This window comes from Phasianus colchicus, chromosome 5 (assembly GCF_987193195.1).
Source record: "Phasianus colchicus chromosome 5, bPhaCol1.hap1.1, whole genome shotgun sequence".
In the NCBI taxonomy this organism is placed as follows: domain Eukaryota; kingdom Metazoa; phylum Chordata; class Aves; order Galliformes; family Phasianidae; genus Phasianus; species Phasianus colchicus.
The window spans coordinates 34104703-34131617 of NC_143440.1; the positions used below are offsets into that span (position 1 = coordinate 34104703).

The 26915-nt window shown below is 34.0% G+C and overlaps 1 long non-coding RNA gene across 1 annotated transcript in view; it reads left to right on the plus strand.

Annotated features, from left to right (window-relative positions):
• Positions 1-21559, plus strand: part of LOC149917843 (uncharacterized) — a 57768-nt gene extending 36209 nt beyond the window's left edge. Inside the window, exons 2-3 of the long non-coding RNA XR_016466945.1 lie at positions 3088-3276; positions 21518-21559. This is a non-coding gene — a long non-coding RNA (uncharacterized LOC149917843). The remainder of the gene's footprint in view (positions 1-3087; positions 3277-21517) is intronic.
• Positions 21560-26915: the final 5356 nt, after the last annotated feature.

Consider the following 26915-nt stretch of genomic DNA (forward strand, 5'->3'; position numbering starts at 1 on the left):
CAAAGAAATCTTTGGATAACTCAAGCAGACAAAGCAAATATTTGCCACAGTTAGTAGTGGCAGAAGAATGCATTATTCCTGTCCCAATAGTTAATATTACATCTTACATCTTTTAAGATTAGGAAAGTAATATGTACTTGCTGTGCTTGTATATGTGTGAATATATTTATAATATTAATTAAAAACATGAGCAGTTATGAATTCCTAAACCAATTTCTTTCTCCCTCACTGCAGTTTGTTCATAAAGACCAAACTTACTACCCCACCATCTATGTCTTAATCATCAGTGGTGTTTACCTGAGGAAGACTGTATGGACAGCAAACTATATTCTCTAGTGCTGTCTCTAACCCTTCAACTTCTTAAAAACAAAATGACTAGCTTTTAACCTTTGACACATACAGCAAAAATAACAAAATCTGCTCTTTTCATGGAACTTCTTTAGCTCAGGTGTGGAAAGAAAATGGAAATATTTATCCCAGGCCTGAAATGTTACACACGTAATTATATATGTACTTACACTAAGTTTATAGTCTGGAACTTACTGAGTTCTCCAGGGGATTTGAGTATACAAACACACCACCGAATGTTACAAGAAAGTTAGTAGGTTCGTAGCAAAGACCAGAGAGTGAAAAGCAAGGAGCACAGTTGGAATACAAAGCTGAGTGGCAGCTAGTACATGAAAGTACTTTTCAAGTACAAGTACAAGTTCTGGCTTGTAACTCCTGCAGAGTTTAAATTTCAGTTGAAACTGGGAAACTCTCTTATCTATATCACAACTACAAGAGACAGCTGTTCAGGGAGCAAGATGACCTTAAGTTGATATGCATATGCTAAGGTCTCTTGTCATGGCTTTGGGAGGTATATACTCCTTTTGTTCTCACACAAAATACTCTATATTTTCTAGTAAGGCCTGTGCAGCTACACAGAGCAAACAGTACTACCCAAATACATGAACTGGTGGAACTCTGTCCCCTGTGACATTTTCAATAAATACTAAACTCCGCCTACAGGTTTCATTGCTGCCCCTTTTCCAAGCTAAATATTTAGAACACTTTTCTTCCAGTCACATGTAAATCTTCCATCTATTTGGAATAGTCACTAATATTTCAGAAGTGATCCTTCTTTCCTACATCCCCTTGACATCCTTAACAGCAGTAAAGACCACAAAGTAGTGGGAGGTAAGAGGTAACCTAGAAGCAGTTAACTAAAATGAACATCAGAAGCTTCTGTTTCAATTTCAACACAATGTTTGACACATGAAATGAGGGTCAGCTGGCAGGTATAACAGATCCATACCTGCTCGGAGCTAGTGGAAGTTGTCCAAACTGCTGTACTTCCCTGTCAATCTTTCTTGATGATATGAAAACTAAGAGAACCTAGATATCCGAAAACATTCAACACTGCTTTACAGTCTATGCTACTATAAGTAGCAGAAAGTATGATGCAGCATTTTTACTGCAGTATTTTCCTTCTACATAAAGGAGAATGAAATGCAACACTGGATTGCCACTTTTCTTCATTTTATTTGTTCTCATATAATCAGTGTAATTCTTTGCTACAGTAATAATTTCTAGAAGTCCTAAATGATCACAGGAAATAAAAAAAGATAGTACTCTCAGCCAGAGAAAGGACAGAAAAATATCCTGAGCTAAGTACTGATTTGCCACACTATAGTATAATAAAAACATTCTGTCAGTTTTACTTGCTACTGCAGTGAACATTTCAGTAACATGGCTTTGTGCACAAAATTATTTAAACATTCAGTCACATGGTTACAGAACCATTTTTGATGCAACCAGAACAATCTGGCGTTGATCACAACCTGAACACTTCGTAATTCCAGCAGGTGTTCAATCAGTTTTTTCTGCAAAAGCCCCAGAACTATTTGCCAGAAAACTTTCCCATCTCAATGAAAAATTTGTTCCCTGACATTACTAATGCATGGTGTGGGCCCAAACTGATCAGTTTACTGTTTGCAAGTCAGTTTAGGCCCACACAACTTCATAATTCTTCTGTACATTAACATTTTAATAAAGTTTTGATTTTCAGAAATAACATAATTTATCTGGAAAATTAAGACATAGGAAATATTTGTTTACTTAAAAAATTAAATATGGAAGAAAAATCTTTATAAAGAGCTTTTACTATCTGCACAAAAATCACTGTGCAGTTTCAAGATTTGTTTCCAAGTAATGAACAATCCTCACTGCTGTCAAAGCACATACCAATTTTCTAGAAGTGAGATTCAGTGATACTGCTATGATCTGGCCAGATGTTTCTATATTACTGTGTATTAGTTACATTCTTATCCTTCAAACCCTTTAGCAGCTGCTAAACAGTGTTGCACAAGAACAAATAATGACTTCATATAAAACAGATGCCTTTATTAATGGAATCAATAAATATACATTAAAAAGCAAAGAAAATACTGCATCTCACATGGGTATTAGTGAGATGTGTCTGAATCTAGTTTTGAAGGAGTAGCAGCTGCATACTGTATGAGATTATTCTTTTATGTCATTGTCTCAAAGCTTACTGGGGACACAGATGAACAAATCCAAGCAAGTCCTGGCCAAGGGTTGAGAAATCTTTTGTCTGGAAAACACAGATGGACAAATCCAGTCAAGTCCTGGGCAAAGGTTGAGAAATTCTTTGTCTGAGGGACACAGATGGACAAGGCCAGGCGAAAGGAGAAAGATAAACCACAGATTAATGGCCAGGAAGTGGTCTTTTGTATGGGCTTGTCTCGAAGGAGATAGCCCTCTTAGGGGGTGCTGGTACATGACTCTTGCTCAAGTGCCCAGGAATGCCACACTGATAGAAAAAGAATAAAAAGGGGACCTACAACCATGAGGTTAAGTTTTTCTGGCAACAGATTCCTCATGAAGAAGGGGGTTTTCAGACATTTGAAGCCTCATATCCTGCCCCTCTCCCTCCTGGACGTACTCTGTCACTGCACCTTCTTATTGCCTAGGGCTGGACATTCTGCTGTTGCTCTCCCCCAGAAGGTTTCTGACAAGATTCCTCACAACCTGAGACCTGCATGCTGAAGAAGAAGGTATCTAACATCAGATTCCTCACTACAGAATGCCTGCATGCTTACAGACTCTCCTGGGCCTGCTACATGAGTTCTGCTGCTTCCTCCTGGACTTACGCTGTGGCTTCTTCCTGCTACCTATTTGCTGCCCAAGGCTGGCCACACTGCTGCTTCTCCCTACGCTTTTGCCCCATATTATTGGAATGGCATTCAACAGGACCACTGCTGAATCCTGGTGGTGAGTATCCCCGCTTTACACAATTCTTGCTTATTTCCTACCTTTTCTATCACCCTCCTTCCCTTCTCCATCACCCTAATTCATAATAGTTGCCACCCTTCCCTTCCCCGCCTCCCTGATTAGGATTTATAATAAATTGGTTGGACCAACGTTTGAACTGTTGCTTCTTAATCTCACGCCGGGTTTACCTATATCAGAGAACCTCCTCTCCCTCCTATAAATTAGAGGAAGATACATGTTTATCAAAGCATTTCTTAAAGAAAAATTATTTTAATGGATATTTACAATCTCCCTGGAGAAAACTATTTGCCTGAATAATATATGTACATCTCTGATTAGGGAACACTATGAAGACTGATTTTAAAGACAGATATTGTACAGAAAAATTCTTATTCCCACCCAAGCCTCTTTACTGAGGCTGGCAGGGTGGATAGGAGGATGATGTTTCATTTGGCAATCTTGGTTCACCTGCACGCCAGCATATGAAACTGAGGGCATCTATGATTAGCCTAAGGATCAGGACCAACTATCTGCCAATACAGTCATGCTTTGATTTTCATAACAACACTGCTTTGTGTAATCGCTTTCAATAACAGAGGAGGATAACAACATTAAGAACTGAAGGAGTATTTTTGAAATAAAGTCCAGCCAGATATTCTGTGTTTCAAAAGTGTCCAATCAATCTCAACCTACTTCTTTAAGATTGTCATTTAACTTGTCTTATTATGCGTCTATATATTTCTGTGTATATATCTACAAACATAAAATGCCTTCTTGCACTTTATGGAATATGTTACAAATTGGCTATTGAAATATGTTCAAAATTTACATTGAAGTCTTTACCCACAGACCTCTCAGTCTTGGATTTGAACATCTGTAGGCAGTCCTGTGCTATAAGAGTCTGTAGAACTGTTCAGCACAAGTCATAAAGGACAAAAGAATATTTTTGTCCACTTTCACAGACAATATGGCCAAAATCTTGAAATTAGGAGGAAGACTACAAATAATGATATATGCTGAATAAATATCATATAGGCCACATGAAAAATGAATGGTACTCTGTAACTCTATCTATGTACAGAAGACAAAGAATAAGAAAAAAAATGAGGTAAAGGGGAAAAATAGTAGCCATGCAGATAATTTAGAATGCTAAAAGAAAAAACATCTACATTATCTTAATATAAAACCTAACTTTTTTAGTACTACTTTAATTTATTATTTTTGGTAACTATTTCTGAGCACTGAAAAATAAAGGACTTCAGCATATATGTTAAAATTAAGATTTGATTTATATTTGACTTCGGACATTATCTAGTTACTAGTAACTGTTCACATACATTAAAATAAACAAGGCCTTTTTCCACTTTACTTAATAGATAACTCCATACCTCTTATTCAATTTCACAATATTTAAAATGAAAAAGTACTGCATGATATGTTACTAAAAAATTTATGATTAAGCAATTGATTCTTAATACAAAAAGAGCAATTTAGATAACTACTAGTAAAAAAAAAAAAAAAAAAAAAAAAAAAAGACTGAAAACTCCTTAGAAGTGGTTCCAAGATACACCTGAGAAGAATTGAGAAGTTTCTTCTTCATGAAGTCTCTAAAATCCTCATCCAGTTTTAAATCAAGGATTTCCTGTCATGCTTGCCTCAGTTTTCAGTACAATTATTAGGCTTCCCATGCAGCATTCCGCATAAGCCCTGAGGATTTTGAATTGTGCTTTGATTCTTAAATATGAAAGCCCAAATAAAATTCCTCAAAACTTTATCTGCCATTTTACATAGACTAGGGTTGATGCAATATTTAAAGAGTAAGTTTTACTTCATACCAAAATTCTTCCCTTTAGTAATTGTTGTCACCTGTTTTTTTTGTTGTTGTTGTTGTTAGCTTCTTCCCCCCCAATATTTTCTATTAACATATGGTCTGATAATAACATAAACAAGAGTAATACTCTCAAGATCAGTGAGCACTACTCAGAATCAGACAAAGATTTAAAAACTTACTTCTTCCTATTCTTTTATTCTTTCTCGCTATAGCCAAGGAGGCATTAGTTTCATGGGATGTTCTAATACTTTAATACTTTCAGTAGCCTTAAATATGAGCATGGATGAGCTATTACAATTTGCTTTTTTCTTTTTTTTAGCCTTCTATATCATGTTATGTATAACGTCACTTTTTATTTACCTGCATTCCATTTTGATCACAGCTATAAAGTGGGGTTCTTAAATGTCAATAATAATTCATACCACAAAGAATATGAGATGAAAGGCAAACCTTGCACAAAAGTAAATTAACCGAATTTAAATCCTATCAGGAATATGTAGAGGAAACATTCTGCCGTGGATGTGACAGTTAGTTATCTCATTTTTGCATTTACCTTTAAAGTTCAGATTCAGATGGGATAAACTGTGTTCCATAATATATTGGGACATAAAAGAAGACATTTTTCAATAGTTTTGCTACATTTACTGGAAAAGCAAATCCTTTAGTATCATTGCCTACAATGTCAGTAAGATAGTCCACTACAGTTATACTCAACAGTCGGCTGGGGAACTTGATTAAAGTACAATTAGGCTGTACATGATCTCCACAAAATTTATTCTGGCATTCAGCAGTGCCTACAGTTCACTTGGACTTGGTTCAGTAGCCTACTTCAGATAAAGGTACGCCAGGTAAAAAGCTTGTGTTGGTTCTTGCTGTGCCAATCTTTGTATTTATTAGGTTTTGGCATCAATGGCCCAAGTGCCTGAACATCCCCAGCATCTGTCTCTATGCTCACCATAGTCTCCAGAGACTTCCTTTACACAATTCTAACATCTGTCATCTAGGCACATTTTTCTTCTTTTTCTTTTGAACTCCCCATCTTTCCGAGACCAATACTTTTCCGAAATTTCTTTTCCATCCCTCAAATCTTCAGTTTTCTCGAATATAAACAATCTATGTGCTGAAGCATAGTACATCATCAGCCTTGTAATTGTTGGTACAGTTTTGCATCTTTCCTTTGGTGCAATCTTGTCACTAGTTCACATCAGTATATACAAAGTTATGTTCTTCCTGCTATCATTTCACAACTGAAACTTTTTTTTGGCCTGTATATTTTTGCCCTTTATTCCTGCAAGCAACTGAACTTCTACAGAGAAGTTGCTACGAAGGCAAAGAACTGCAAAGGTTGTAAGGGAACTCAAGAGATCATCTACTCCAACCTCTCTGCTAAAGCAGGTACCCTACAAAGAGTCACACAGGTAGGTGTCCAGACATGTCTTGAATATCTTCATAGAAGTAGGCCCCACAACCCTTACTGACAACCTATTTCAGTGTTCTGTCAATGGAAAAGCTTCCACCACTACAGATAAAAGCAATTAACTCCTCTTTATTTGTTCAGAACAATACCTTCTTGATGGAAAAAAAATTGCTTTATCCCCACTTTGAGTATGAGGTGCCCACTTTGAGTCATTGTTTTTATATTGTAAATGAGTCTCTTTACAGAACACGTCTAGATACTTAAAGTAATTCAATTGTAATACCAAAAACATAGACTAAATCTCATTTGAGTGATACCATGTTATTTTTACTCCCTATTTCACACACAAAACTAACAATGAATATATTTTTTAAAACCAAGAACAAATAAAGGAGTCTTCTAGTGATACCTCTTTCAATTAAGATTCCACTGTTACTGCTCCACACCCTACTGTAAAACAAACCTACTAGCATTCTTCTTAGGTTTGGTCCATCATATATTTCATGCTTCATCACATTTGAATAATCACAATTAATGACAATCCTTCCAAGTAACTTAATTATGCTTCTCCCTCCCTCCAAAGGTATGCCATCTTATAGACAAAATACTGTATGTATACTGTAAGGATATGTAGCAAACATAATTATTATGTTTGACTAGTGTTCAGGTCACTCAAGAAAAGTAGTAGTTACAGTCTGGTAACACAGAAAGAAAAACTTACCCCATTCCAATGATCACTGAGGTTAGGGAGGAGTGGACCCAGGGTTCACCGCTTCTTGTTGCATAGGTGAATTGCTTGCAGCTGTGCTCTTAGAGCTGGCCACACCCCTTCATCAGATGCTCAATCACTAGTTCAGAGCAAGAGCTAAGGGTTCCCATTCAAATACAAAAGCAGTCTAGCTAGAATTAGTACGGATTAGATCATGATTAGAAATGTGAAAGTTTGGGAAATTAATTCATAGAACAGAATATGCACAGGATTCATTTAAACTATAGCCTCTACGAGGTACAAGTTTGTGGATACAGTGTTGCACTGACCTAAAATTTGACATATTTTGACTTTTGTTTGAAATAAAGCCCACATGAATTCCTTATGAAAAAAAGATTTTTCTATTACATTTTCTTCTGTCAATGGCTATAGAATTGTTGCCTCTAGCTGCAAGCTAAACTGTTATTGGAAGAAATCTAAAACTTGGCTATGCAATTTTGTAATCCATGTACCAGCTGTCTTATGCATGCATAATGTCTCATAGTGAGTCTAAAAAAGGCAAATATTTTGCACTTTATATGTTCTTTTCTGCATTAACAAGCTAATATTCAATAAGGCACACTAAACTTAGAGCTGGATAAGCATTTCTTAACGTTCATTTAAACAGCTTCAGTCTATAATTCAGCTGCAAATTTTTCCTTATGGAAAAACTTGACATGAAATCTTAGGCTAGCCATCTTTTAAATTTTTTGAAGAGAATAAAAGAGAGCTGAATTTCAGTGTAATGTATGTACAGTTTAAAAAATATATACCTAAAAGAATGAAGGGTGAAATGAAATATGATTTTGTAAGCCACCATAGATATAATCCAAGATTCTACTGTATCTTGCTGTAGTGACAACAATGATCCATCCTGTTGTGAATAGTTGTTCTGGGAAGTAGATCCATGTAGCGTTTTAAGTAATGTTTTCTGCATAATCCAGATCCTGATTGTATCAGCAACACTATTTTTTAAATTTTTTTATTCATACATTGCTTAAAAGATCTAGATCAGTTTCTAATGTCTCTTCTATCAGCACCTCACTGATGAAGCCTCTCTTTTCATAGAATCATAGAATTAAAGAATGACTTTGGTTGGAATGGTACTTTCTGCACCCAATGTCTTAGCTATCTTCTACATGATTAGCATCAGCATATTTCTCTTAGTTGAGTTCTGGAAGGAAGGGAGGAGGGGAGGATGGAAGGAATACTTGCTGAAGAAATAGTATTTCTTCATGCAGGCGCTGAGATTTGTTGCCATTGCTTAAAGTCTGAAGATGAATATCTGCTGGACTTATATAAAAACTTTTCATACTTTTCAAACAATTACTTCTGTCATTAACTAAGACATACAGATTAGAAAAGTTCAAAGTTTGATGAGAATGCAACAGAAAAATGAAAAAACAATGATTTGTTTTTTTAGCAATATGTTTTATTTTTATTTCAAATTTGCTTGACTGTAAGTTTCAGTTATTGGTCATCATTAGAAGACTTTCATAGACAATCACCACCTGCTTTTAGAGCCAATTTTAATAGTGGAGGAATACTCAACGAACTGGAAACTCCACAATAAGAATATCTGCAAAGGTCAAATAGCAGTTGAAAAGCCAGGTTAACTACATTTGCCTTAGTTTGTAGATACTGTGCGTTACTATTGTTCTTTATCATGATTTTAACCTAACACTGTTTTGTCAGTAAATCTAATAACCAGTTTGAGATACGTATAGCCATATGTCCCATTTCTTACACTGAGAGAATCTGAGAGCATGGTAGAGTGTTTTGAAATACACTTCTCTAGTAAAGGTATGCTAAAGTTTTTAGAAAAACACACGTAAAATCTTTCTTACTTGCAAAGAATGATGAAATGAGAGATAAATGGCTTAGCAGTGAAAGATGAAGTATAGGAAGTATTTTTTAAATGTTAAATTTAGGAACAGAAAGCAGAAGAAACTGAGTTGGCTGAGAGATAGTAATTGACTGATTAGACTGAAGACACAATTAGTTTGGGTAGGAGTATGATCCATGCTTAATGACAGTTGAATATTGAAATAATAGATTTTTTGCATTAAGCTATCCATTGTCTTTCTACTATAGTCGATCACCATTTGTTTCAATTTAGCTATATTTATCTAAATCTTGTGCAGAGAGTTCATTGAAAATACCATGATGTTTAAGGTTCTATATTTCTTGTTTTGCAAAATTTTGATGAAAATGGTTATTGCTGTAGGCTTTTGTATATGCCTGTTTTTCTACCATGTTACACAAGGAATTTCTATGTTTTCTGTTCTCCTGCTAATGTTTTTAAGCCTGGTTTTGCTAATGTTTTTAAGCCTGGTTTTGGACTGGTACTGTGAGTATCAGTACTGCCCCAGTACTGTGGGGCAGGGGCACCCACAGAACCCTGCTCTGAGATAGGGAGAGGAGGGATAGAGAAAAGGTAGGGAGGTGGGCCTAAAACCAAAACAGTGGCAATGAGCTAAGGGAGAAAACAAATTTACTATTGGAATGTGAGATAACACGATATTATACAATATAATTGGAATTGAAGCAAATAAATCAAATAAATGAGAGAGTGTCCAAAACTGAAGGCCCTATTCTAATGCTGAAGGCAAGACAGCTAGGGAGCATACATCAGCAGAAAAAGAAGGGGGCCATCTTGTGACTCTGAAACAGTTTTACCTTTACCTCTGAACGGAAAAACGGAAATAGAACAGTGAAGTCTTCTGGGAGATGTAATTCTTTTTCTCTTCTGAGAACCAGATACCCAGAAATACGGACAATCCATGGAACTGCAGCATTAACTCTTTAATTCCCAGTACACTACATGATGTTATTATGTGGAATATTGGTATCAAAAATCATAAAACCATGGCACATCTTGTTACCATGAAGACTGAAATGCGGTCCATAAAATCTAGGAGGTTTTGTTTAATAAAATCTAACTGTTGCATGCTCTCAGTACAACCTAACAGTTGGGAGAGTCTCTTAGAAGCATTTTTACCTACCTTGTGAGAAGTATTTTAGTCTTGGTTCTTGTCATATTAATGCAAACTTATTATGGATGAGGTTAAAATTAATATACTAGTTATTTCTTACAGTACTCTTGAAGTCATTGTCTTGTTTTATTCCATACTTTTATACTGATTTTCAGGAAAAAACAAAAGTGAAACAAAAAATTTCCAAAAAAGTAAGCTATTTCTATTTATTTACACATTCTGTGTATTTATTTATTTTAGCTGTGGTTGACAAGGCTATTTTGGGCAGATGTAGCTAAAGGTCAGCTGTATCTTATGTAGATTGCTATGATGATATTTGTATTAATAAGTGGTCTTTGTACACTTTGGCTGAAAAACTTAAGCTAGCTGAAAATGAAGTAGAAAAATATTGTCTGGCCCAAGTCATCATATAAGAATAATATTAGTGAATAGATCATTGCTTTTGTTTGGTTTCAACAGACAGTGGGAGAAGGGAATTAAATATACAACACTAATAAAAATGATACAGTGTTCAGGAGCACACTGCAATATCTACTGAGGGGCAGGAAACCTGAATTATATCAGAGTGGAGGAAGAACTGGAAGGAGTTTAAAAATGACAGTGTTCCCTTCTAATTTAGTTTATTGTACTTTCACTGAGATTACAACTTGGACTACTTCCTCTGGAAGCACCTACAGTACCCAATCATATTTCTAATTTTAGTGTTGGCAAGTGTACCTGAGTTAGATATCTAGTAAATTGTGTGAGAACTTACTGTAAGTTGTCTGTGTGGTCTAGGCTACCTGTGGCCCAGATTGGGACTCAGAAAATTGCATGACAGGATGGACTAAAATAGTCTTATCTTTGAAATCACTCAGTAGTGTTTTTTCTCTTAACAGAAAGAAGGTATGTGCTTATACCATCCAGCAAATATTAAAGTATATTTAAAATTGATAAAATGCTGTAAAATAGTGCCAGATTCATATGTAAACCCATATGAATTAATCTTTAAAAAACAATTTAAGAAGAAATATTTACTATATATATATATCACGTCAAATGAATTGTATGATCTCCATTAAATTTCTGATTTACAAAAGACAGCTCTCAGAACTAATTAAAAAAATACATATTTTCTAACCTGTATATCTTTTGATGAAGATTGCAGAGCTCAGGTAATGAAATTCCAGCCTGAAAGTTTTAGCTTTGTGATCATTCGGTTTCCACTCTGTGGCTGAGGTGCATCAGTAATAAAATAAGATACTGTGAAATCAAGATCAGAGGACAAGCCAGATTTAGCAGCTTTTCATCCAAAGTATTTTCAGGGAATCCAGAATCCATGACTGCAACAGCTATAATATTTGCTGTATTGTAGCAGAGTTCTCTGAATGTCTGTAAATCCTATATACAGAAAAATAATACAAGTGCTCACTCCATGTACATAAATAATTACTGTTGACAGTGGAAGAAAACAGTGAAGTGTTGGAAAGTCCAGAAACTATACAAGTGAAAGAAGTGAAAGAAGTATATCACGCCCATGCGATATAGTTGTTCTTAAGCTGTAACATCACAATTCAGCCACAAGACTTCTAACTCCTAAATCTTGAAACTATTTCAAGACTACTACAATGAGAATATCAGATACATCTTGCAGCTCTAGGAGTCAAACTGTAATTGCAAAACAAGATCTGAGATGTAATGTGAAAGAGGCAAAAAAAACCCCACTTCTTACATGATGTGAAAGCTTAAGTACTTGCAGTATTGTCTCGCTCCAATTTATAGGAGGGAAAGGAGGTTCTTTGAATAAATGTATACTCAAAGGCGAGATTCAGACACAACGGATCAAATGTTAGCCCGACTAGTTTATTACAAATCCCAATCATTTAAGGAGATGGGGAAGGGAAGACGGGTGATAGAAAAGAGAGGAAATAAAAGCAAGGAGTCTTTGTAGGAAGCAAGAGAGAGAGAGTCACCACCACGGATTCCAGCATTGCTCGTAGTTCAGACGTTGATCTTCAGTAGTGATGGGTTGCCAAAGGCTGATGATGACAATGGCGACTGTCCAAATGGTTGAGTCAGCTCTCTTTGGAGTGACAGCTCAAATCCAAAGTGGTTGAGTCAGCTCACTTTGGAGTGGCAGCTTCTGGCTTTTGGGATCTCCTTTGTTCCTTCTGGGCCTTGCCAGCAGATAAGGAAAAGCAGGGAGGTGCCCACTGCATCCTGTTTTTCACAGGATAGGATGGTATTGTTCCCCAGTCTTCCATACCAAGCTGGAGTTATTTCACCAGTAAACATTCCTGAGCACTCTCTTTTGAAGGTAAAGAGCTCCAAAGAAATGCTTTCAAATGTAAAACTGTCCACACAGTGACTCTGACTGCAACACAGCATCAACCAGCTCTCATCTCCTAGATAAGTCAGAGTCTTATCACAAGAAATGCCTTGGAAAACAAGCTTTGAGCCAAAAACAAAGAATGGTTCAGACAAGTATTAATTAAGTAGCACATGAAATAATTCCTAAAGCATTTTTTAAATTTAGGTCATATTGATAAGTCAGCCTTTTTTATTATTTGTACAATCCATATTTCTAGGAATTAATTGCAAAAAAAATTAACTATCAAATCACTCTAATAAGGGCTATGCCGTTACCTCCAAAAGTATATTTATCTTTTCAGAATCATTGAATTAGATCATAAAAATATAGGAATGCATAGAAACACTACAGTCTCACTAGAGTGCATTTGTTCTTTGCCTATTTTTGATTAGTAACAAACATTTCTTTCAGAACAAGGAAATAGGTTTGTTCCAGGAATTATTTATGTATTAGCACTTACCTATAACTGTATATGATTATAGAACATGAAAACACCAAAAGAACTGCACAGTGCTTTCAGTTAAATACCAACTGAGTTACACTAAAAATTGATACAGTTTCAGGACTTCAAAGTGATCTTCATGTCTTGATTTTTGATGTGGAAAAGATTAGCTCACCAGTCCTACCAACATTCCCTTGATACTTCACTCAGAATGGAAATGTATTTCAAAGAACTAAAGGCTTTGCATCTGGCCAATTGGACAAAAATTTTGACGTGGGATTTTACAAATAATCTACCTATATTACTTCAAAACACTGTTGATTAAACTTTAATAAGCACTTATAAAAAACAGTTTTCAATGATTCTTGCAATCATTGTAACTATAATCTGTCAGTTTTGCTGATAATATGCAAGACAGCAGGATCTGGCTGTCATTCCCTTGCTTCTTACTGCTAACAGTAAAGACATGTTTTAACAATGAGGTAGAAATATGACATGCAAGGAGAAATGCTCGGAGTATATCTAATAAATATGAGTGACATTTTGCCCATTTTATCTAATAGTTTTATTGACTACAGCAGCAAGAAGAAATATAATAATTACAAGAGACCAGCTCATCTGCTGTGAGTCAATATCACAGATCAGAACTCACATGAGGACATTACACATTTGTTTAGAGAAATGCTGATATTAATCTAGTGAATTTAGTTAGTCTGGAATGCAGAGAAAAAGAAAAAAGGAACAAGGACATCAGACTAAAACGTCTCTAAATATCTATTCTTCTAAACAGTAGAGTCAAATGAATTATTTTGTGCATCAGTTATCATCAAAGAGATTGCTGTTTCTTTATTTCCTGAGACAGAAACATTCTGACTTTTTCAGTAAGTGGAGTTTGCAAGAACAAGCACTAGAAAATTGTGTAAATAAAATCCAAAATCCTGAAATCCTTCTTTAAACCAGCCCAATACACTTAAGGTATATGTAAGTTGTAAATAGCTCTGATCACAAAATAAGTAAAATATGAGCAAGTGTAATTACTGTAGAAGTAAAACCAAACAGGAAAATTAAATATTTGAATTAAAAAGCATATTTTAGTAGACAACATTTTACCTATTTCTATTTTCATAATTTTTTTTTATTCTAAATTTTTATTTTTGATATTGTCAAATCTGTGTAAATGAGAAGATGATTTGTAAAGAAAAACAACTCTCTGCAATGCTCATATATTAAGTTTACAGAGATGAAAAGAACTGGATTATGTTAATTACTCAAAGTAACATGTACATACATACAAGTAGTCTTACTGAATTCAGGTAAAGTAACAGTTGTGAAATTGTTAATGTATGTGTGATAGAACACATTTATTTGCTCTGAATATTGAACTTAATATTATTTAATTATTTAATATTGAAATAACAATTTATACACAGCCAAAATAATTGGATTTTAAATATTGTGATTCAGCTTTGGTGATTGATTATTTACATTGAGGAATTTATATATTCGTTATACTGAAGAATTATTTTAGTGAAAAATAAGAATAAACAGAGCATTTAAAAATATGTAAATTTTAATAACAAATGAATGGAAAGGAACATATTCTTTTGGGGTCTGTTTTCAAAAATACAGAATAGTTGGAAATGAATAGAAACTAGCCATCTTTTTGTATGACATTGAAAATACTCTGATAAATATTGATAAAATAAATTTTTAAGTAAGTTTGATTTTTAGCACTGAGATTTATTTTGGCAAACACAAACAAACAAACAAAAATCAAACAAAACCAGCCATACAAAACAAAACAAAACAAACAAACAAAAAACCAGAACTCTTGCTGTAGTATTTTTGTTCCAAATTCTGTTTTGAGAGCCTTTCTGGAAATTAGTGCACTGACCTCAATGGGCTTTGGAGCTACCTTTGATTTTATTAAGTCATAGAAAAACAATCCAATGCTATGAATTTTCATCTATGTAAATATTAAGAATATTGCTTTCTTTATTAGAAGGTGTAAGGTATGCTAATTAAACTACGAGATAGCAATAGTAAAATCCTCAATAATACCTATAATAGGTATTGTAGTTAGTACATAGCATGAAAAGGTAAGAATATTTTTATGAAGACATTATCATTTTAGCGCTTTTTCTTTCAATAAGCTCCTATGTCAATTTTCGCCTCCGGAAATTCTTTACTATACTCCCTTAATTTTATTTAGAGGACTTATAGCTCCCACCAAAAGAAGCAAGGGAAAAAAAGACCACAACAACAAGAGATAAGCACTACAGATACATACTGTAATAATCATTTAAACTATATTTCTGTCTTTGTGGTGAACAGAAAGGTGGGGAATGAAAAATGCATGGTATTTATACCTCTTAGTAAAAGATACAAGATTATAATGATATTTATGTGATTTTGGGAAATGATTAGTCATACAGACATTCCTTGTCTGCTTTACTTTCTTTGCCTTTGTATTTATTTATTGTGAACGTTTATTCAGGAAAAAGAAGTAAGATTTTGCAATCTTGTTGATGACTCTTTATTTGTGAAAAAAACAAGAAAGGAGCTTAATTTTTCTTCAGCAAAGGTCAAAATGGAGAGAAACGTTGAAAAGTTTCATGATCGGTAATCATGAAAACTACTTCTGCTAATAATTAAGAGAGTTTCTTAAAGATTTGATCCAAATTTTGTTGAAATCTGTGGGAAAATCTCCACCAACTCAGTGACGAGTCACTATGATGATCAATAATAATTTGATATCCGCATTTTGATGATTAAAGTTAAAAAACGACCAAGTGCATACTGAGTAAATTGTGGGTAGAAACAGAAATAAATTTCTAATTCTTCCAATCATCAAAAAGGCATTCTGGAGAAGGATAAGCTCACCATTCACTACTAGAGATGATATGCTAGACTAGAATTAATGCTAAAATGCAAGCATTACTGGACATATAAGCACTGTGTATCTTCTCTGAAACTAATTTCTGAATAATAATGTAACACTGTCTGTGTTAAGTCCTGAAGTAATATAGTTAAGTTGGTTTATACATCTTCCAAGAAATTGAAAAAATAATTGCAAGTTGTATTTCTTTCAGAGTATAACACTATGTTCTGATTTCTGCAGTCCCATAAATCAGTTGGCTGTTGTAAATACACAGAAAGGCATTTATGACAGCTATGAAAAAACACACTTCTCCTTACTACTGAATTTGTTCCTATAACCTGTCATTCAGCTTATTCAACTTATGTAGCCTTAGCCATGCCAAAATATCTGTGTATGCCACCATCTCTGAAATACGAATACATTTCTCATAACAAGGAAAACCTTTCAGAATGGAAGAAGAATTTTATAAATAATTAAAAAAAAAAAAAAAAAAAAAAAAAGAGATAAGGAATGCAGCAACAAGAAAAACATAAACATACTTAAAACTAATGCTGTTTGACAGTTGGCACTTTTGTATACAGAAACAGAAAACTGAATATGTTAACATACAATGTTGAAAGTTCCCATTTAGAAAAACTGTTTTAGTATGTCTTAATATGGAAATGTTCTATTATATTTGAGGACAAGTATGGTTAACAGTCTAAATAGAAAAAAATAAAAATAAAAAATTCTAGATATTATGTCTGTCAAATTTGTCTCAGTGTGGAATCACTGGAAGAAGCCTTCTGTGCCCTGCCCTGCCCTGCCACACATAATGAATAACAAGTATTCAGTGATTTGTATTAGAGATTAACCCAGTTTATTAAACTGTATTGAAAGTTTGTGCTATTCTGAAGGGATTTCCTGAAGGATCCAAGAAAACACAGTTATCAAAAGGAAGGAAAATATGAACAGAATTTGAAAAATGTAATATGCAGGAAGTTTATCAAAATGACGTGGAATAGAAATCTGTGAAATCTTAATGTGTCTGTGAAAAATGTAACAAGTAGAATTTTTAGACTATCCTCTGATAAATTTCAGAAAAAGTTTTTCTTCTTTTTCTGGACTATTTTTCTGTCTTCCAGTATTCTGGATCTTGTCTGTGATGGTACCCTCTGCCAGCTGCTTCAGAGAAAGTTACAAATTAATCCATGCCAGAAAATAATATAATAACTTGCATAACAAGGAGCCATTCAAACCATTGTTTTAAGAGTAGAAACAATTTACTGAAACATCAGCATAAGGAAGACATTTCTTTTTAGCAGAAAAAGAAATTGTTGATATTCTCTGAGAACTTATTAATAGGATCATGTGTTTTTTTTCTGTGTCTTTCTCAGACAGGTTACTACTCATCTTTTCAGTGCACTTTCCATTGTAGTTCTTTGTACTTACCCTTTCTGTCCCTTGTCTCTGAATACTGAATTTTTTATATGATTTATGGGCATAGTGACCAAAAATCATCAGTGTTCAAAATGAAACTATACTGTTGACTTATATCACTACATTTTCTTCATTATTGTTTTCAGCTTTATGTTTTTGTTGTTGTTAATTTCTAAATTCATACAGTTGTCTCTTTCAATTTCTTCCTTCTCTGAGCTCTACAGTTAAATTACAACTGGTAGTTCAAAGTATACTTTCTAAGAACATTACCTTGTATTTATGAACAGGGAAGCTCATTTTTCATAAACTCTCTGCTCTAGATACTTGAAAATCATAGTACTCATATTGACTATATTAAATATATTAAAAGATTTTGAATCCTCTGTAATTTTTCATCCAGATCACCAGCAAATATTCCAGCATTCCAACTGTCAGCATCTCATTTCTTTGTCAGTAAGTCCACTTCTTCCTTCATGCTCACCTCCTCTTATATTATATCATCAGCCATGCAAACTGAAAATTTTGGAGTGCAGAGATACAGATATGGAAGTGTCCCAAGGCCTAGTGTTTCAGGCAGCAGCTTTGCCAACTTTCTTTATTGCTGTTCATGATGAAAGTATGTGACAAAGAGAAGCAGCTCCTGTGCTGTTTCTGACAAAGGCATCAAGTTGTTACCTTTGAAGGAAGGATTGACCTATCCTATAAATCACCTCTTGATAACCATTAATATGAATTCTGGATGTATTTCTTTTTAGAACATTAAAAATAACCTGGGCAATTTATCTTACCCTATCTGAAAAGGAGGGGTGGACTAAGTGGTCTCAAGAGGTACCAATTTTGCTTTTAGGAACAGAATGAACATTTTATCAAATATTTTCTTGTAGTAATCCATTGATAGCAAAATGAAAGTTATGATTTTGTAGTTTTTAAATACAGAAAGTATCTTCAGTATTTCTTGTTAGATATTTTACATCAGTTGATGTGGATTACCTAGACTAGAACTTCTAAGCATAATGATAATGTAATTGGCACAGATTACTATAGGGTATCTCCTCAGCTGCAAGAATAACTGAAAACACTAAAATGTACATTCTCTTCAGCATGAAAATCAAAGCAAATTCAGTGTCAAGGAGTTCAGTGCAGTAGACAAAGGTTACTCTTTAAAAGATGGTCTACAGTTATGAGATGCTGATTCAGGAAGGTAAGGCTTGCTTATTCAAACAGTACAGTGTTTTTCTGGTTGGTTCAGGACTGTAAAGCAAGTTCTCACAGAAGCTAAAGCTAATGAAAACTGACAATATCTTCTGCTTCAAACATCAGCAACACTTCTGACTTTGATCTTGGTAGTATAAAAAGTTACACTTAAAATGGAAACAAACTAATTCCATGGTGCACTCTAATGCACATGTAGTTCTTTTCTCCATTAAAGAAAAACAAGAAATAAAAAACCATGATGACTAAATTTAAGGCAATAACAAATGTCCCACTTAATCTCAGCAAGCTGTAAGCTCTTCACAGAGACAGCAAAACTAAGATTTTGAGTTTTCCTACAGCGTTGTCAATGGTAAAAATAATGTAATGATTCATGCTCTCATGAGAATATTGTCACTGGAACTACCTTGCTTTTAGCTAAGTCTCACAACGGATTGAAATAACTGAGCATTTAAAGCTGTTTTTCACTGATGAGAATTCAGTTAATATAGTGGTGAATGCTTTCTAAGAAACCATGTATGAGGACAATTTAGAAAAGTTCATACACCTGAATGATGTGAGTTCAAAAGAACTACTGTAATCTAGGACATTCTGCAGAATGCATATATATACTGCAGCATCCCAAGGGACAGTGTTGAAACCAGCAGCTTTGCGAGCTCTCTGAGCCTTTCTACATGAGGCAAAGGAGTGAACAAGTAGCTCATATAACGGTCTCAGACAAAGAAGACAAGTTGTTACTTTCATTCACCATGCAGCAGCGGAAAGGAGTAAAGCAAAACTGTGATATGGAGAAAATCAATAGCATGTGTTCTCAATGTGTTTCATTCTTGAACATTTTAAATTCCGAGATTTATTTCCTAACATCTTCACCTTTTTAGACTATAATACCGTTTTCTCTTCAAAGGGTTTCACTGATTTGACTTGTTTTATTTCAGTCAGCTTTTTGGATGCAGTGTTCCACTTTTCTGTGTAAGGCTCAAATATACCTGTCTAATCTTTAATAGCAGGCATTAATGATGAATTTAGATTTGCTAGACAACAGAAGATTTTCAAGCAAATGGCTTTCTTACTAAGTTTGCCTTTTGCCCAGGCTAGCTGATAGAATGAACAATGTGGTGTTTCTCAAGTAAACAAGCTCATTAAAGTTTAGTTAAAACTCAAAAATATGGACTTTAAAATGGTGTATGCATTTACTGTGAAATGAAATAGGAGGCTATATAGACACATTTGCTTCAACTGTTATAACAGTGAAGAGAATATCAGCCATCTGAAACAGAAAAAATGCCTGTGGCATAAGAACAGTAGGACTCTGTTCATATGTGTTTTGTTTCACAGTATGTCAAATTATTGTCATGACACAGACTAATATTAACCAAGAATGTCTTTGTGCAGCACTACAGCCTTTTGCTATGGAGTTTTGAATCACCTGCAAATTGGTGTGTCAATTTCTTTTAAAGAAGTAATAGAAGACATACCCTGCAGCCATGAACACATTCCTGAAGCTTTTTCAGAAACAGTCTAGTGCAATAAATACAATATTACTGTCCTAAAAAAAAGGGTGATTTTCACAGACACAATGCACAGACTAGAAGTGCTTGAAAAAGAAGTAGGTATAAATATATATATATATAACATTTGCTATAAGAGCATATCTTTTTAATAAATAATTGATTAACCAGGGTAAATCTTTATACTGTAAAGATGCTACTGCAAGAACTCAACTGTATATTTGGAAATCCTGATTATATCTACTACTGTCTCTATAATAAATTAAAAAAGAAAAAGTAGTTTATGTGCAAAGCACTTGCTATGTAGGCTAATTTATCAGGCAGTTCTGACTTGTTTTAAAAAGGACTTGCTTATCTCTGTTCATAAAGATGATAACTGCATGAAAATCCTTTGTGCCCATTTCATCTACAATAAATAAGGGACTGAAACTGTCTAGAGGTAGTCACAGGTTTTGGTAGATATTCTGTAACTGAATTAACTTTGATAGGTTCTATCCAGAAAGCCCTGGAGGTTGAAGTATTTTCATTTATCTACAGCATAGATTTAATACAGATAGCGGGAGTCTAATATCTCCCCATGTAATTACTCATTTGCCTCAAACACATCATAAAAGTAAAATTGGATTTAAAATTTTTTGTTAACACAGGACATTGTTGTTTGTGTTAATGTTTTGTAGCTGACCTCGAATGGGATTAGGTTTTGTTTTCACTTGGGATGTGAGACATCATTGAAACAGTAATGACTTTCACTCTGCATTGTCTTTAAATTTGAACATTTGCCCTGAAGAAGAAAGAATCTATCATTTTCTTCATTTGTACTCAGTCAATTTTTAGATTACTTGTACTTTGGATACACTGGAAAAGCAGAAGTGTAGCTACTTCTTTGTTTTTGCGATGTGGTTTTGATAATATACTAATAATTCTAATCACAACACAACTAATGGTGGTGTGATGTGGTGAATTTTCACTTACTGGTAACATGAGCATTATTTGTCACTTTTATTTTGAACAGCCATCAGTCATTTCAATGAAATGAAATTGCCTTCAAATAAAATTTTAAAAGGATTGTTCTAAGAGGTACTTTTTAAACAAACCACAGAGCAACCCACCACTGGTTCCTTGCTGATTTCTTTAACTCTGCTAACTTATACATTCATAGAATTGTTGAACATTTTGTACTGATTTAAAGCATGAGATTTGGAGCAGATCCCTCTCACCTCCAGTCCTAAAAGAAGCATCTGGGGAAAAAAAAAAAATCAACTATTTATTTTCTTTTGTGCAGAAAACTGTTTTAGACCGGTAATGTTATAGAGAATTCTTTAAGTTTAAAGCAGATACAAAAATGAAAATCACAGTGAAGATACAGTAAGATATCAGGTATTTCAGATGTAAGTCTTATCATATACATGCCTTGTCTATGTTTTATTCACTTTGCAGAATCACCATCTGATTTGCTACAACTGAAAGACTTTGCCTGAGACACAAGTACTCATCTGCAGTAGCTGACACATTGCAGGTTAGATACATATTACACTGGCAGAACTTAGATTGTATGCTTATTCTCAGCATGAACCAAATACTGTCCTTGAATGTGCATGAAAAGTATCCTATTAAGTTCTGCTAAGAGCTGGTAATTCACTGTTAGGAGGGCAAAATTCCTCAAGCTCATCTGGAATTTTGAAATTTGCTTATTACTATTCTCATCATTATTAATGATCTAAAAGGGAAGAAAAGTTTTCTTCAGGAAACTTCCTCCATCTAAGAACATTAAGATCAATGGGAATTAATGATAACCTGGACTATTTAGAATTTTTTTTAATTATCTTTAATGTAACTCTTCATTTACAGCCTGATACTAGAGCATATGAATGAAAAAGACTTTATAAAATAAATGTGATGTATCAAAAAATATAGAGGTACAGAAAAATATGAATTTCATGATTGAATGTAATTCTATGAAATTTTAGAGCAATTATAAATAAGCTGTAATACATTTGTATGCTTAAGAGTTTTGATTTGATAATAATGAAGCTAATTTAAAATGTCAAATAGATTCCAGAATACAGTTTTATTAGTTGAATTAAAATAATGAAACATTAAAATTTTAGATAGGTAAGAAAATGAGTAATAAACTGATATTTATTTAATGGAAAAAATATATTAATGGTAAGTGTCTTTGTCTAAGGCTGAGAATTGTACTGACTGGATTTCATTCCAGATAGAGAATCAATACACCATTTAAATCTATTCCAAGAATATACTTGTCATCACAGAAGTACACTAATATTTTGCCGGTTCTCTGAATAAAATAAAATAGAATACCACTCCTCAAGTTCTGGGTCTGCACACATTTTAGTATGAGTTTAAATTTATGCATGAGGATCAACTTGGTGAGGTTCATGAGTGTAATTATATTCTTTACCCTTAAGTGATTTGTGCTCTGCATCTTGCAGATAGTTTTCCATGAAATACAGAGCACCATCCCACTGCCATAAGTTACTATAGGTCAATGGGGATAACATCAAATAAATAATGACTACTGAATCTTCAGATTCACTTGCTAGACAGCCACCAGTTTCTGTGCATCAGTTCTCCCATTTTCAAATAAAGAAAGTACTATTCATGTCCTTTGAAATCTGTGGAAAGAAAGGTCTGGCAGAAGAGTAAGTGTGCCCATCAATTTAATAGCAGTACATTTTCCATTTTTTTTCCTAGGTCAAACACTGTTTGTTAAGAATTAGGTCTTTTTGTACATTAATATGTAACATAGGTTTTCATATAATTTAATCAGAATAATTTTGTAATTTTGTCTCTTTGACACAACAGGACATGAAGATTACATGTAGATGCAGAAGATTAACTTACTGGAAAGAAAACATTACAAATGCTATTAAAAGAGAAAGATCAAGAAATTACACATTTCCAGAAAGATTTTTATTTTACTTCTGCATAGATACAGAAAAACAAACAACAATTAGCAATACTTAAAAATATTCTTTCAATGGCAAAGCCAGCCAAAGGAGAGCATTCCAGGTAGTACTGTGAGTGCAAGAAAGCATAATGATTTGAATGTTTCTGTCCAAGACTATTTGTTTTTTGATCTCAAATCTCATGTATTTTCTTAACTTCTTTTAAAGAAGAAGGACAGCCAAAGAAACGGCAACATTTATGCAGCAGCAGTCATTTGCAGTTTTAGCTGCATTTGGCATAATAAGTGACAATTTACTTCAGGACTCGGTGTTTGAGACCTGTTCAAGAATGTATTACGAAATGAATAATCTTGTGCACAGTACCACAAAAAGTATAATGAAAAAAAACACCTGATTTACAGAACTCATAAAGCCTACTTACACAGTTTTGGTAAAGTTGGCAGATTACAGGATGTGTTCTAATTTACTGATAAAATAGTTCTACTAGGAGAGTTTTTCCATAGTTGACTTCAAACTTGTTAATCTCTTACAGTCATGAAACAGGAGAACAGCTGTTCAAGAAAAGCTGGCACTTGAGGTAGCTCTTCTAAGCTTTGCTCTGAGTCAAATACCCACTTCATCATACTTGCACTGCTGATACCATTGTCATTAAAAGCTACTGGGCAAAGAAAACCTTGGCAGGTGATAGAAGTATAACACTGAAAAAGATGTCCTAAGACGTTATAAACTTTTATTTCTCTGTTCCTCCATTTACTTACGAGCAATGGAAGAATAAGAATACATCCCTATCTTTTGAAGGCTTATTTGAATTGCAGATTTGAATAGGATGCAGAAATGCCTGTATGCAACCAGGGATCTCTAATGTCATGATAAAAATTCAGATGTGAAAGCAATAGCTCAGTTCCAGAGTGAAGCTGCATTTGCAGAAATACTTCAGGCCTCTCAGAAATGGTGAGGGCATATAATAATATTGATGCAATTAAACCACATTTAATTTTGGAGCAGGCTCTGTTAACACTTACTGCTAACATCTCCATGCTGTTCCACTTCATCATATAGACATACACTTGCACAGGCATCCCCAGGTAAGAGATTGAGGGTCTAGTACCTGAAAATGACACTGAATTTCTTTATGGCAATGAGGAAATCCAGAAAGTTGTGAGTCAAGAGTCTTCGTTGCCACTGAAGCCATTATGGAGCAATATGAAAAATAACATATACAAAAATAAAAATCTCATTGATATGATTTGGAGGTCAACAGATGGCATAGTAAAACAAAAGTGTTCAAACAACAAACTAACAGTATATATTTCATCATAAATATATCAAAAAGAGTATGTAAACATCACTGAATTTCCAAAGCATTCAAAAATCTCTAAAATTTGAAGAACACCTGTATTTTAAGAACAAAGGCTGAGAGTCTAAGACCAACTGAACTTACAGACCAGGAGAAAGATCTTCTGGAGAACAACTTAGGAGGAAAAAAAAACAACGTTGTATTTAGTGGAAGCGTGGAAAGGTCACAAAGGAGCAGATGTTTTCTATTGTCAGTTATACATACTTAAAGCAAGATGAGTAGCCAACAGGGTTTGTGTATGCTTTATACTGGCAACAAGTAATGTAATAATAATGGCTTATAACAGCGATTCATTACTAGGGTGGAAGCACTCCTGTTGGTTATTTTTTTGGGTTTTTTTTTGTTTTTTGTTTTTTTTTAAACAGAGCTCGTTTGCAGTTATCTTAAACACGCTTGCATGCTGTGTGAGAATGCATCCATTATGATGTGGGCATACTCTAACATAGTGGAGAAGATGAAATATTCACTGTTCCTCACATTTATGACAAATGTTTCAAGCTTTCTCAAGGCAAAAATTTGCACATGGCCAACTTTGAGCTATTTCTAGCTGCTTTGTTTCGAGTGATCCCTTGCAGTTTATATTGCTTTATTTGTAATGAACAATTTATCAACATTTTTGCCCTATTTGCAAATATTAAATAAGAAAAATTGTTAATAAGATATTTCTCCTTTGAGTTTTCAGATAGTAATACTTAATTTTCCTATATTGAAATTTAAGAATTCAGAAATGTAATGAAATAGAGTATTTTAAGTAACATGATTGCAATTAATATAAAGCTCATTACATACATTTATGAAATGCCATAAGCAATCTCTATTTTGAGAGGACAATTGAAACCTATTTCTGAGACATATTTTCACACAACAAAAAATAGACGGAATTTTAAAGATTTTAGATTCACTGATCCTTCAAAGCAGATGTCCTCGAGTGTAAGGTGAAAGAAGAGATTAGAATTGTTCTGAGGAAATGGTCTGTAAATGGTGTGGGTTCATCCTAATGACTGTGCTCCTAGCTAATGACAATTTAAATATTTCTATTTTCTTATTTTGTCATTTACAGAAAAAAACCACTGAAATTCCTTCAGTATCACAACTATCAACAAAAATGTTAAATTTGTTCCTCAAGAGTGAGAAACAAAAGAAAATTGGCGGCACAGTAAACTACATTTTTTAAAGCCTTTAGAAATGTATATGGTATGGAATGTATCAATACACGGGTTTGGATATGTTTCCTTGAGGCTGCGAGAATGGCTGCTTACCATCTGCAATAGCTCCTATTCCTGCAAAAAATCTTAAAATGTTGTAAATAGAGTAAGCCCAGCTGACTGTTTTACAGAGCCCCTTAAATTGTGCTAGTAAAGCCCTAAATTGCATTCTTATTTATTATAAAACATGGGACATACAGGAATCTAAGAATAACTGGGGAAAAAAATAGGTTTTGAAAATCCCAAACAGATTTTTTTTTGGTTGTTTGTTTTACAAACAGACTTTACCTTTATTCATAAATGGAATTATTCACTACTCACAAATACAGAAAAACCAGGATTTCAGCTGAGCCTTTAGAGGAACATCTAGCCAGTAAGCTTTGCTTATGCTGCAGACAGCTACCCTGAGGAGTGATTTGAATTTAAATGTGACTCCCTTATTAGTTTCTGCTAACTGCAAATATCCCAGGCTCTTAATTAAGTGGCTGAGTAATGTATGAATGCTCACTTATGCTTGTCATGCAGAACAAAGCAATGTATTTAGATTCCATGCACAATATGAAATGTAATGACACAGGCAACAGTAATTTAGAAAGCCTTTTATTTTTTATTATCCTTGTTTTGCTTAGCTAATCTCCCAATCTTTTTCTTTTTTTTTTTTTTTTTTTTTTTAAACTTGGAGATGTTTAATGTTTGGCTGCTAGAGTGTCACAAATGTTTGCCCAAACATTGGTCATTATCTAATGAATTTTTAGACTAAAAGGAAACACGTTACTAAATGCATAGTGTAGAGATAAATTTATAATTTAGTTATAATTTTTATTTGCTTTTAAGGACTTTTTTTTTTAATTATTACACTATATACCAGTTCAGAATAGGCTCTGGACAGTATGTGTTACATGTTATATTTAGATTTCTATCTGCCTTAGGCAGTTATCTACTTGGACAGTAATACTAAAGCTCTTCTCACAGCTCTGAAACTCTTATTACTGTTTTGCAGAATGGTCCAGTACGGTTTGGGAATACGTTTTATCTCATTTGTCTTTAACCAATTTATAAATTAGACGTGCATTCATGGTCAGTTCTTGAGCTAAAGGATAAAGAGAATATTAATCCCAGAATATTTGACTCATTTTAGGAGAGCAGCAGTTGCCTTCTGAAAGTGCCTACCTCTCTCTCCGCTGACCACAGAGGCAGTTTGATTAATTAATTGAGACTAAATTTTTATGTAAAACTCTTCTAGAGTCCCTTATTTATTGCTGTTGCTAGCAAGTATTTGAAGAAGGTAAAAAAAAAAAAAAAAAAGTAGATGAAATCCATCTCACCCTTCTTGATGAAGTGAG